At 44.1% G+C, this 13,026-nt stretch overlaps 1 protein-coding gene and 1 long non-coding RNA gene across 10 annotated transcripts in view; one reads left to right on the top strand and one right to left on the bottom strand.

Moving 5' to 3' along the window:
- Window positions 1–4,441, top strand: part of LOC110402076 — a 54,906-nt gene extending 50,465 nt beyond the window's left edge. Inside the window, exon 4 of the long non-coding RNA XR_002440883.1 lies at window positions 341–4,441. This is a non-coding gene — a long non-coding RNA (uncharacterized LOC110402076). The remainder of the gene's footprint in view (window positions 1–340) is intronic.
- Window positions 1–13,026, bottom strand: part of RAD51B (RAD51 paralog B) — a 350,163-nt gene that overhangs the window by 53,659 nt on the left and 283,478 nt on the right. The gene's annotated exons all lie outside the window — the stretch shown is intronic.

Raw genomic sequence — 13,026 nt, forward strand, 5'->3', positions numbered from 1 at the left:
GGGAGGACACTGCCGATATGCACCCAGCCCAAGACACATCTGTCAAGCTCTACAGCCTTGAGCCAGCTGGCCTGGACAAGGTAGAGAAGGAAGGAGTCCTATGCCAACACACTGCCCACATTTGATTTCCGAGGAAAAAAGCCTTTAATGTGACAACACAGGGTAATACCTCCTGCTTCCACACAACCTGTGCCACTGTCCAGCTTTGATCAGTGCCTTGACTAGAACGTACAACGTTCAGTGTATGCTTAGCCCTCAGCTACTCGGCCCCTCAAGTCAGTCCTGGAAGAAAAGAAAAAGCCAGACACATCCACTTACACTGTTCTGCTGCTTTCCACAGAGCCTGAATTTGACAACCATCTGTGGCCTCCTCCAGAATTGGGCAGCTGTCTTGTCCCTGACCTCGGTTGTGAGTCCAGTGTCGTCGCTGCCTCCACTTGAGCCTTCTGAAGCTGTATTCTTGCCCTCTGAGCCTGGGACTGTCTACAGACACCTAACAGTGCTGAGTAAGGGGCTTCCATGCTGGAGACTCCACAACTCAGGACAGGAGCTGCACTGTTGCAGTAACAACATTGTTCAGACCTCTAACCTCTCTGACTACATGAAATCAGCATGGTGAAGACATCTGGTAAAAAAGTAGCACTTTGGTAAAATACCTCCCATCCTCACCAAGCATTAAGGACACTCAGCCCCTTTGGAAGGTTCACCCATGGGTCCACATGTTCTACAGCTATGTGCCACAACATGGTCCCCTTCTTTTTTGGGAATTAGAGCCTGAAGAGGTCAGGAGCTCCTATCACACCAAATGAAGCTGTGGCAGACAGTTCGAAATTATTAATGTCTCTTAATACTAAGTGCACTCAGGAACCAATTCAGCCTGCAGCACGCAGGCTGTGCAACAACAGGGTCCCAAAGGGGTTTCAGAAACAAATCCCACTAAGGAGTCTGAAGCAGTAATTCTGTTTGCACTGACACTTTTATCTCTCGCATTGACAGAGGATACACATGGTCTTGAATCCCTGCACTTGCAAGCGCATCCACCCCTCTCTTGCTGTTTCAGGTACTTCCCTGGGAGAGAGACAGCTGTCCAAGCCAAAAGCTTCATTTTATACACATCCAAGAAGACAGTTTTTCAGTTCAGGAGGAGACTGGAAACTTTCAGTTATATGGCAAGAGCATCACACCTCCACATCCACAGTCTGACTTGTGTAAGGATTCTCATTCTGTCATTGTAAAGACTGCAATTCATTAACATAGCTCTGCTATGCACAGTTTGATATTTATCTTTAACCACATCCCTTTAAAACTAACCTTACTGACAGCTTATTTCTGTAAGCTTCCATTTTACTTTTCATTTAGTTTCATTCCTGTATGACTGTGGTAGCTCCTAGCACTGGCTCCTCTGGCTACAGACCACTGGCACAACTGGCTCACAGACAGCAACTCTGACTTGGATGATGTGCTAAAAGGTTCTTGTTTGCATGCAGTTTCAATTTTGTTTCAAGAGGAACTGATGCTGACTTTTTGCTCCTGTTTCAGCATTTGGCAGAACCACATAATTTTTGTATGTTGTAGGAAACAGGAAGAAAGTTTTAACTTCAACTGCTTAGGCTGTACATGCACAAACAACACGCATAAAGCGTGTGCTACTCCTGTTCATCTACTCCACACCTCATTTCTTCTGTTCTCTTAACTCTTCTGGGAATGTATTTCTCTCACTTCTGCTCATCTCTCTCCCACACTCATAGGCATGCACTGATTTGTTATTGCTAGGTCACTTGTGATTACAGGTCTGGATACACTAGTTTATTGCAGGGTTGTCTCTGGTTTGATAGGCTGTTTGCTGTTTTGTTATTACAGTGCTAAACCTCATTCTCCCTGTCTTCCAGGTCACTATCTTTCACACAAACACACAAATCACCACAACATATTTATTTTGAAACGACAAACACAAAAATTGCATTGGAGTCTGCAAACAATTTGGAAGAGAATGAGGGAAAAAGAAAAGGCTATGGGTCCTGGAAATGCCAGCCTCCACGCCCTGCCTGACTCCTCTGAGTGGCTGACATTTTTTCTGTGAGTGGAGTGTAAAGCTTCAAGTGCTGCAAAAGCTGCATGTCCATTTGCTTTGCTTGGCTGCAGAAGCCCAGGCGCAGCAGATTGATCTGGGAAGCTGTTAGTTAGGGTTGGGGAAAACCACCGGCCCTTTTGGCTGTACAAACACTGGCAATAGCTGTTATGAGTTAGATTTGGTCCCCTAGAGCAACAGGCACGAAGAACTGAAAATCTCTCAAAATTATTCTTGGTGTATTTACACTTATCAAACATAACAGCAAAAACTCTCAAACCAAGAAATGTATTTTGAGTCCCTTCCAAAAAGGAGGGGATTTCAAAACCAAAACTACACCTATCCTCCCAGCAGACAGAATTTCTGATCTATTTTGAAAAGTCCTAGGTATACCCTCACTGCATTCCTCCTCCTCCCCCGCCCACCAAAGAAAGTTAAGACAAACTTCTGGGCTTAGCTTAAAAGCCACAAAACTTCCTCCATGTATGTATGCTCCAGCTCTACTGCAGATATTTGGAGTTACATAAAACCGGGCAGTTAGTGATTCTGGCAGCTGAAAAATTAGAAAGTTCAGGGGCTGAGGAGGGCGTGGGCTGAGCTGAAGTTTTCCAGAGCGCCAAACCAGATGGAGCTGAGGAAAAATGCTTCTCTCTCGAGGCTTAGAAAGGTGGAGTTAGAAACTCTGAACTCAAACAAATTGCAAGGAGTATTTGCTGTTCCTTATTCCCCGTGAGCACTGTTTGGCAACACTGGTTATCGGGGATGGTCTGGATCTTAAAAAGCAATGAATGTGTTTTTCTATATGTGGCAATGCAATGATTTTACAGTGACACCGCAGAGACTGACATCCTCCAGTTTTCCATTATTAGCCAGAGCCATGCAAGCCTTCTACCTTATGAATCAGCAGCATGCTTCTATTTCCATCTGGACAGTTGATGCATAAGGATGAGATCAAAGCACATCATGTAATAAACTGCAAAAGCTACCAAGCATGATCCAAGTTCATTTACACTTGAAGATGGTTTTGTGTTAAAACATATGCTTACTGATGTTTACTGCTAAATATAATGGCTATGTTTAACCTTACGTCTGAGAGCATGTAAATCCTGGGGTCTGAACAAAAAACTATTCAGGTGGGAATGACCACCCTTCTTATCTCTGCTCAGTGCTCAAAAGCGTGTTAGTTAACACATGGTGTAAGATATTGGAATTTTTCAGTATAAGAAGTCTCAAATGGGTTTTCAAACATCTTGGCTCGTGAGGCTTTATTTTCTAGCTCTGGACAGAGTTTTAAAACGTGCTTTCAAATGTGACTAGCTGTGATCACATTAAGGACAAGACAGCATTGAACCATGTGCTAGTTAATAAATAGTAGAGTACTATTTTCACTTTTAAGCCAAGCACAAGATAGATGCTGGCCAACACGCAAAAGACCTAAACTTCTCTAACTTGGTATAGAATTCATCATGTAACTAAGTAAAGTAACTACTTCTGTGCTATGTAGTCTTGGTCAAGTCGCTCAAAAGCTTACCACTTGAGATTATGGTTCTGCAGCAGTCTAAATTAAGCTGTCAGTTTATGTGGCCTGGCTCTGGCTATGCATTCCCATTCCTTCCTTACACCCAACACATTGCTCATTAGACCATTTGTCAAGCTGTTTACTGATTTAGGCGAGCACAGAACACCTAACAAAAGTAACATACTCCTTTCTACGATCTGGGATCACAATAATAGCTAAAGCTATGGGTAAGAAGTTAATTTCACTTTTCCATTTCATTTTAGATAGCTGCAAATTTCCAAAGTTTTGAGGCTGTTTTGATTTTGTTTGTTTATTTTTAAGAAAGGAAAGGAAAATTTCGGAGAACAAAATAAAATGCTCATTCTCACATACAAAACATAATTCCAACACACTTTTTCTGTTACTGCCAGGTCACTTTCCTTAGGAAAACGTTGAATCAAAAATTAAGAAAATGCCCTTTCTTCTCCCCTGTAGTAGGGTCTGTAGGATCCAGGGCCTGACTCCAGTAAGACCCTCAGCCTGCCATGTACAGGACTGGAAGCTGCAGGACGCAGCTGCAGCACCGCACTCTGTGCTGGAGCCCCATTGCAGACTGCAGTGATTTGCACAACCCATTTTTTCCCCTCTGTCTGGGATCTGGCAATGACCTCCTGCAACCTAACTGCTCTCCCCACCAGTGTTTGCTCCAGGCTCTGTGTTGACCTGGCTAATGCTTCTAGCTGCAAGGAGATGAAAAGAAGGTAAGGAAAACAAAAAGCCAAGGGGGAAAAAAAAAAAAAGCTAGACCTGCAGATGAAAGTTTGAGGCAGTGTTTTCCTTTCCAAAGTGCTGCTACATTCCCATAAACTTGTGGTTTCCTGCATTCTGCTGGAGGGCTTTTTTTTTTTTTTTTTTTAAATCCTTTTGGTGATATCTGAAGAGGGAAAATGTCCAGCACTAACAGGAGGCCTTTTGTTCTATTCGTTTCTAAGTGGACTTTAACCCAGTTACTACAGACTGAGTCACTGTAGAAACAAATAAAATAAAAGCTCTCTGTTTTGTCCCTCTGGACAGGTCAGGGACATGTTAAGTTCTTTTCTCCTTCTCCTGCTTTCTGGAAGCAGTTCTGGACCTGGCATTATACCACAACAATAATGAACGTAGCTTATGGCTGTTCTTTTTTATATGTTCTGGCAACCTCTACAGAGTTTATATTCCAATAGAGCCAACATTTCATTAACAAAATAAATGCACAAGGGGTTTATCTATGGGTAAAGAGAAGAAATTAAACTGTAAAAAGGCCCACTAGTAGGAACCAGTAAGATCTGTGTGTGACACGCATATAGGTGCATGTCTGAGCTATTTTGGTACTTTCTCAGATCTCAAGTCTCTTAATGACTCACAGCAAACAATTGCTTGTCTCTGAATATAACTGTAGGACTCCCTTGCTATCAGGCTGGATTTTAAGCTGTTTAAGGGCTGAATTACAGTCATTCCCCACAGTTCAGTTTGCTGTGACAAGTTATATCCTGTCACCATACATACCTTGTAGGGTAAATAGCAATCTATTTAGACCCCAAGCATCTAAACTAAAACAGATCTAAATAAACAGGCATCCCATACATAGGCCTGTGGTTCCCTGGGGCTTACTGAGGCTCTGGAAAGTTTGTGCACAAGAGGACTCCCAATTGCTCCTCCTCTCCCCAGCCCGCCTTCCCTGGAAGCCTGTTTAACTCCTTCGCGTTCCACTGTCTCCGCACTCAGTGCTGGCGGAGCAGCTGCCCGCTGGGGCTGGCAGAGCAAGGCAGGCTGCAAGCTTGCTTTGCCTACCCTTTTGTACTGGGGTGCTTATCTGATGCCATTCTGTTGCTTTCCCACAGCCCCTTCCTGGCCCAGAAAACACACTTTTATAGTGGGCCACAGTGGGAGGGAGTTAGCAGCAGGTGGGCCAGCAGCACCTTTTTCAGCTGGGAAACGGACATGCATGCAGTGCTCGGACAGCAACAGACAGGGACACTTAGCAAAGAGGATGCTGTACTAGAACGTGACCATGCTGTCAGAACAGAGAACTGAACCAAGCAAAGCCAAGACCATGCCAGCCCATAGACGTGAGTCAGCAGGAGTTTCTCATGCGGCCAGCATCATGCGGGGCACGGGAGGGCAGAGAGCACAGGGCCACGAATGCACCAACGCTGGTGCTGCAAAGCAGTCAGCACTGGGCCCAGCACTGCACGAGGCCTCCCGCTGCTCCACCTTCTCTCCCTGTTCCCAGCAAACTTGTCCTCTAGCCACAGCACTCGGACTGCATGCCTGGCAAAAATGCTCTCACTCCTGCTCCAAGCTGCGCTGAAAGCTGTGTCCTGGCTGCAGAGGTTTGCTGGAGAGCAGAAGTACTTTGTGTCTCCTGGTTCAGTTTCATGTGCCAGTCTTGGGATCCCTCAGCCTTGAAACAATCCAGAAAATGTTGCTCCAGAAGCTTCACCCTGCCTAAATAACTAAGGGTTTACACAGCAAATGAAAAGTGAGTACGAACTCTTGCCTATACTAAGAGTTTGGTTTATTCTGTAACCATCAAAATAAACCAAAACAGAGTCTAGATTTAGTATCATTTGGGAGCATAAATGGCTGCATTAATCTGGGAACAGAAAGGAACAACCAGACCAATCTTCCCTTATCCTGTTCTTTGCTACTGCAGTATCATGGTTTCATTGGGATGGTCCTTGCATCACTTGGGCCAATTGAAGAGATGCAAAAGAAATTCCATCCCAACTAGAGGTCTGGAGAGATTTCAGAGCCCGTCAAAAACAAGTAAAGCAGCATAACATTTTCAAGTTCAGATGGCAAATTCTTTGGGACAGTTTCCAAGTAAATTTATGTTCATTTCTTGGCTGGATCCAATGTTAAACAGAAATTAGAACAGTAACACAGGGAGAAGTTTGTGACCATCAGAAGCAAAACATCCGTGCTTTTGCCGGAGACAACTAAACTCCAGATGTTGTCAGCATCACATAATTCTAGGAGTGCCAATCTCTATGAAAGCTGCCCTGAGAAAGGTCACCTCACTGAACTCTTGGTGACTGAATGGCTTTTGTACGGGAAACTCCTCTCCCAGATGTGTAGTTCTTGCTGGAGTTTGATGCAATTTGCTTTGTTACTGGATTAGGCAGAAGGAAAAGAGAGATCACAAGGAGATATTCTTCTTTATGAGAGCAAGCTGGTCTCATAGATCCTGCATGAGTTGTGTTTGTGCTCATTCCTCTTGATATTTGTTAAATACATTCCCTGATACCCGATGCCACCCCAAGCTGTCAGTATAATAGTGAAATGTCTTTACATCAGCCTGGTCATTTTAAAGGAATGACACTCATTAATATAGATACAGTTTGACGACACTAAGTTTATGTTCTTCTGGAGGACACTGTGCTACTGGGAGAAGTACTAACTTAAGTTCCCGTTAGAGCACGCTTTGCCAGCAAGCAACACAGACAAGCAAAACATTTTAATCTCCTTTCAGGAAAGAGGTCTTTCTCAGTTTTAGGCACTAACAACTGGACTCTTTAGTTCCAGATCACTTTTTTTTTCCTCCAATCTTTGAGTCCCTGACACCAATAAAATGCTGATCATCAATTTTAGAAGCACTGTGACCTCATACCACGTGTCATCTATTTTCCTACTCTGTTCCACACGTAGACCCTGCAGGCTGTGTTTGTGCATGTGACAGAGGGAGGGGAACTAGAGGACACATGATCTGAGGGCTATAGTCAGAGTACGTGCGTTTGCTTTAGGATGCAATGGTATAGCACAAATGAATGCAGTGTTTGCATGACGCGGAGGCACATGACTAAGCATACCACCAGACAGCTCGGTGAACATGTCAGTGGAACAGATTGTCTTTTATAAAAGCTGCTCTCCCTGCCAGAACTTTTTTTTTTTTGTCACAACCCTACTATTACTTTGCAGCACTGAAAGATTCTCAGGGAAATCTGGTCTTATTTATTTATTTATTTATTTTGTTTTTTTGACAGTGCATAGACTAGAAAGGCTTAAGAACTGTCTGTGTACTATCTGATGCAGAGTCAAAAAGTGCATCAGTGAGAAGTAGTGCACTTTATATAATTAATTGATTAGAAAATGGGCCTCAGCAGTAGAATAATGTAACTTACATCCATTTGCCTTTCAAGAGGGAATGCAAAAAGGAGTACATCGCTTAATTCAGTAGGGTGTTCAGTGGGTCACCCTGGGAACGTACTTATTTACAAAAGGGCATATTATGGCTTTAGAACTTGTTGGAATGAAGCAAGCTTAAGTATGAGTGTGCATATGAATTGCTTGATTTTATAATTTGTTAGTTGCTCTTTCTGATACACTCCAATCTGCAATGGCATCTTGCTCAGAAATTAACCTAATCTGCACATGAGCTTCCTTTCCTGCTTCACTGCCACCAGAAATTGCTGTTTTCTGCCTACTTGCACCTCATGCACAACTTCAGTTACCTTTTTATAATTACTGAAGTAAGTTCAGGACAAATTTTACCAGTCACTTACACCAGGTAGCACTGCCTACATTTAGTATGCGGTATATTCAGATAGGAAGTTTAAAAAGATTTTGCATCAGCAAGCAAGCAATAAAAAAAATGCAGAAAGCAGTTTGAGCAGAGGAATGAATTTTTGCTAAGACCTTTGACAGTAGATTCATTGGCTTCCAGCTGATCAGAAAGACTTTCAGCTACTTGCTGGCTTTATTCTCCGGCGATCTGAAGACATTTGGGTAGTGCATTTTAAACCAATTGGTTGTTTTCCCAGAGTCTACATAGGGGTCGGGGGAAGAAGGGGAGTATCCTTCTTGCTAATGTTAGCTAGACAATGGCAGCTTAACTGTAAAGCCTCCTAAAAGAGAATAAGCCTATTGTGTCCCCAGTGTGTTTCCCACATTTCAAAGGCCACTAAGTAGCACCAGCATCTTCGCCTCTGGGTTACTGAGAAGACAGGCCCTTATGCTTATTAAATGACGGCTTTCCCTAATGATTTGAAACAAAAAAGCACACACATGCAAAGCCAGAGATGTGCACATTTAAGGCTTCTCCTGCCACAAGGTCAAACACATGAAAAGACACAACAAAAAGTTTGGCCCTGAGATACCGGAGTGGACCCACTTGCCCATCTCTCCCACACTGGCCCTTACTCTCTTTTCTGCTGTGAGAGCCCCGGGTTCCTGCACAATTAGGCCCGCCACCAATGGCATTTCTGATGCCGCTCCTTCCACTTGGCTTCACTGCTGAGAAAGAAGCTTGTTCGGCAGGGAGGCGGGCACCGCTGCCTCAATAGTCTCCGAAGCATTCATTATCTCCCGCCTAATTACATGGCCGACATAGTGTTGTTGTGGGAACATTGCATCACATTAATCAGCAAGGGGATGTGCCAAGATGAAAGGGTCCCCTTGTGCCTGCTCTCTGCTCTGGAAAATGGGCAGTGGGGCGGGGGAAGCGCGGGGTATTTATCAATCCCAAGGAAGGGAAGGCCCAGCGGGGCACCCAAACTCAGCCTTGCCCCGCCGCCATCTTCCCAGGCCAGCTCTCTCCTAGCACGTACGCTTACAGTCATGGACAGTGGAGGACCAATAGCCTTGGAGCCTGAATACTCTCACCACGGGCAATGATGTAGGCCGCTGCTTATCCACAGCCTGCCCTGCCCTCAGCCCTCCCTGACCAGAAATGTCTCAACGTGATGGCATCTGGCTGCAACTTGTCCACTGGGCTTCGCAGAAGGTGCCCCCATCCCTCGAAACACCCTCCAAACATGCCTTTCTTCAACAGTCTGAGTCAAGTGTTAAACTGTAGCTGCAAGTGGCCTCACAGATCAAAGTCAAGCCAGTATCCAAACGCAAAAGTTTCATTTCTCAAAGCCTTCTGGTGAGAACCCCAGTTCGCCCACATGGTGCAATTTTTAAATGGACTCTTGAAATCTGAGAAGAGATCTCATTTCCTCCTATCTTTGTCCTATTTGCAAGGCATTTAAAAGGCTTTGTAAGGCTTTGCATAGATGCTTCTGTGTGTATTGAGGTTGGGGGGGAGGGCTGAGGCATCTACACTGTGGCTGTTTGGCACCCTGCAAAATACCCAATCTGACTGGAATACGAAGTGCCAGGCCTTGGCTGAGCTGTTCAGCTCTGTGAGATGCAATAGCAGTGCTCCAGAGAGAATGAGGAAAGGAAACAGAAAAAAAAATGAAGACATTACAAATGCAGTTATTTCCATCCATTAGATCCTCCTATTCACTTTTGATTGAATCAATTCAGATCAGCCCCCTTTAAAATACTCCAAGGACTGGCACCAGCTCAGGCTCGGACCTCTTCCAGTTTCCCTTCCCATGCATTACAGCATTTCCACACTTGAGATCTGCTGCAAGTTGACTTCAATTGCTTTGAATTTAAGTCTTGCCTCCAAACCCTGTTGTTTTTGCAATGTATCTGGCTAATTAATGCGGACTATTAAAGCCACTTTGGAAGCAGATTTACTAACATGCAGATAAGTTTCTCTGCCACAAGGTAGCTGTGAACACCAGTTAATCCTGCAGCGACTGTTGCCAAGTGCTCCCACAGGTATCTCATGATGTTTTGTGGACAGTTGGGGCAGCCTGTTTATCTGCGTGCCACCTGTTGTGCATAAGTCACTGTGACCCAGTGCCACCTTTCTATTCAAATACTGCTGCTGCGTCAGGTGGTGTTCTTTGGATTTCAGCACACAAGGAGCATCACTTATGTGATACTGGACAGTCCTATGTTAAGAAACTTGACTTCATTGCCCTCTGGTGAGAGGAGTACATACAACAGGGTCTTCTCAACCCTATTTTTTTTTTTTTTTTGGGAAATCAAATAGGTCCAGCATTCTACATTACAGGCAGCAACCAAACCAAAGAAGGGCAAACTTCAGGTTAATGTTGTTATGTATGACATAACTCAAGTGAATGGAGCAGGAACAGAATTCTCTGTCCTTTGGGCACACACATCCTCCAAAAAAGCCAACTTGGCAAGTTACATATGCAGTTGCTAGCTTCTCCCTGTTGCTCAGTCTTTGGTTGCTTGTCCTGCCTTAAACACAGTCCCCTTGGTACGTTATTACCCTTTCCCTCAGCCTACCAAGACACTGACGTTCTAGCCATCTCCTTCCCAGCAGATGCCCAGGATTCTACTAGATGGGGAGCATTCTGCCGCATCTGTGCTCACTAAAGGCTGGGAAAAGCCCAGGTTAATGGAAATCCAACCCAAAGACAAATAACAGTTGTATTCCTGGTGGCTTTAAAGTTATCATCTGAACAATACGTTTTGCCCAACAAAAGCGAGGTACTGAACTGAGAGCACTGCAGTATAGAGCTTAAACTGGTCAGTTTACATTGCAGAAAAAAAGCCTGAGAGATAACAAAGAATTCTCATCCCTAATCCACCAGACAGATAAAAAGACAGAAGCACGAGGAAGATGTCCTACAGCACGATGCAGGGGGAATGATGACAGCGAAATGTGTCAGACTTCATAATTACTGCTAATAAGGTTAATCTAAGGGCAACTACTCCTGTGGGAGAACATGGTGGCTTTATGATTAAGGTCTTCTCTGAAATATAGGAATGTTTTGCAGCCCTCGACCTCTAATGTCACCCCTTCTGGAACATTCACAGCCCCACAGCTCAGAAATATCTCCTTTCCTACCTGAGCCACTCCAGCAGTATGCAATCAGAGATTTCTACCCCAAAGGTAATTGCTTATCTGCTGGCAACCTGCACCTCAAAGCAAAGAGATTTGTCTCCTGCCGGTATTGGCTTCTGACGGCTGGGGCGCAAGCTTGTGTGTGCACTGTGGTTAGTTTTGTAAAGTGCCTTTTGATTTGTTTTACCACTACTGCCAGTTATTCCAGGTCTGAATCTTTGTTTTGGCCCATCAGTCAAGAAGGCATTGGAAGGACCAAACACAGATGTACTAAGTGAAGAGCTCTAGCAAGAGAATAAAAGCCCACTTGGTTTACATCTCCCCCTCTTTTCCATGTTCCCCTATCACTGCCACACTTATGGTGACTAACAGCGTGCCTGCAGCAGCTTTTCTGGATTAAACACTACAAATCCCGGCGCTTCTTCCAGGTTTGGGGTCTTAACTTTGAAACCAGCTTTTTCCACAGGCTTCAGAAAGGTGATAGTACAAAGTGACCATAGGAACTTCTTGTTTTGGCACAACATTTCATTGCTTCTGATAAGGAAAACCATCTCAAACATTCCCCCTCCTAGCAGAGGGAAGGGGAATGGAGCAAGAGGCTGCTCTGCCCAAAGATCTCTAGTCCCAAAATGGGTCTAGAGAGCCAAAGGTCTCCGGGAAAGCACCACCGAGGCACATCTCCAAAGCCCAGGACAGATCCCAGGCACATATAAGTTCTGTTTCATTGTTTCACTTCCACTCTTCACGTGACAGCTTTCTTTAAAATCTCTTTCTGGTCTGGAAACATCATTTATGGCTTGCTTTTGCCTTTTCTTGGTCTCTGGTTTCCAAAGGACTCTTTAACTGATAACTTCTCCCTTGCTTCTTTCTACACTTCTGTTAACTCCCCTTCACATATTCTATTACAAAAATTAAATAAAACCTCAACTGAAAAAATCAAAAACCAAAATCGTTTGACAGTAACTGCAGCATTTGTGCCTGTCTTTCAGTAGTGCCAAAGGCGAGAGGAATTTTAGTAATCCAACAGATAGATTGCTCTAGTATTCGGCTGTGCCATGTTTCTGAAATATATTGTAGCTAAAAGAACACTAAAGGTTATATGTTATGTTTCTTCATGTAAGTAGGTTAATTCCAGCTGCAAATATAATATTTTTAACATTTTACTGCAAGTCACCCTTTAAAGGAATCTCCTGTCCCACACCGCAGCGACTTTTAAGTGAGTAGTTTTCCTCCCTCCTCATACCCACACTAACACCAACAGTGCTTACAAGGAAATCCCAACAGGCAGACTATTATTCAGACCATTTCTGCATTTCTAAGGCTCATCGACCTTTCTTTTGTCAGATAAAAGCTTCCCATCTCTTTAAGCCCTTCATTCTTGCAAGAGTCCCACAGAAAAGTTGACATCCTTGGCAAGGAGAGTGAAAAGCAGCTTGTCCGCCCTTCCCAATAGACCAGGCTAGGGTTGTTTTAGCCTGTTTAAATCTCTCCCCTATTTATATGCTAATGTTCTAGTATCAGCAGAAAGTATAAACAGTGTTGTTTACAGCTCCCTACAGCCTGTGAGCACCAAGCTGCTAGGAGAATACTGTGTACTGGGCAAGGAGATGTATTTATTGACAATGAAAATGGCCACTTATAAGACTATGAGGAACAAAACTGTATTGTTAAAATGCGTCAGCCAACAATATAACCGTGCAAAGCAGGACTGGCAAAAAGCCATTAGCCGGGGGTCAGCAGTGGGCCCTGAGGAGCTAGAAGATT

The sequence above is a fragment of the Numida meleagris genome, chromosome 6, assembly GCF_002078875.1.
Source record: "Numida meleagris isolate 19003 breed g44 Domestic line chromosome 6, NumMel1.0, whole genome shotgun sequence".
Taxonomy (NCBI): domain Eukaryota; kingdom Metazoa; phylum Chordata; class Aves; order Galliformes; family Numididae; genus Numida; species Numida meleagris.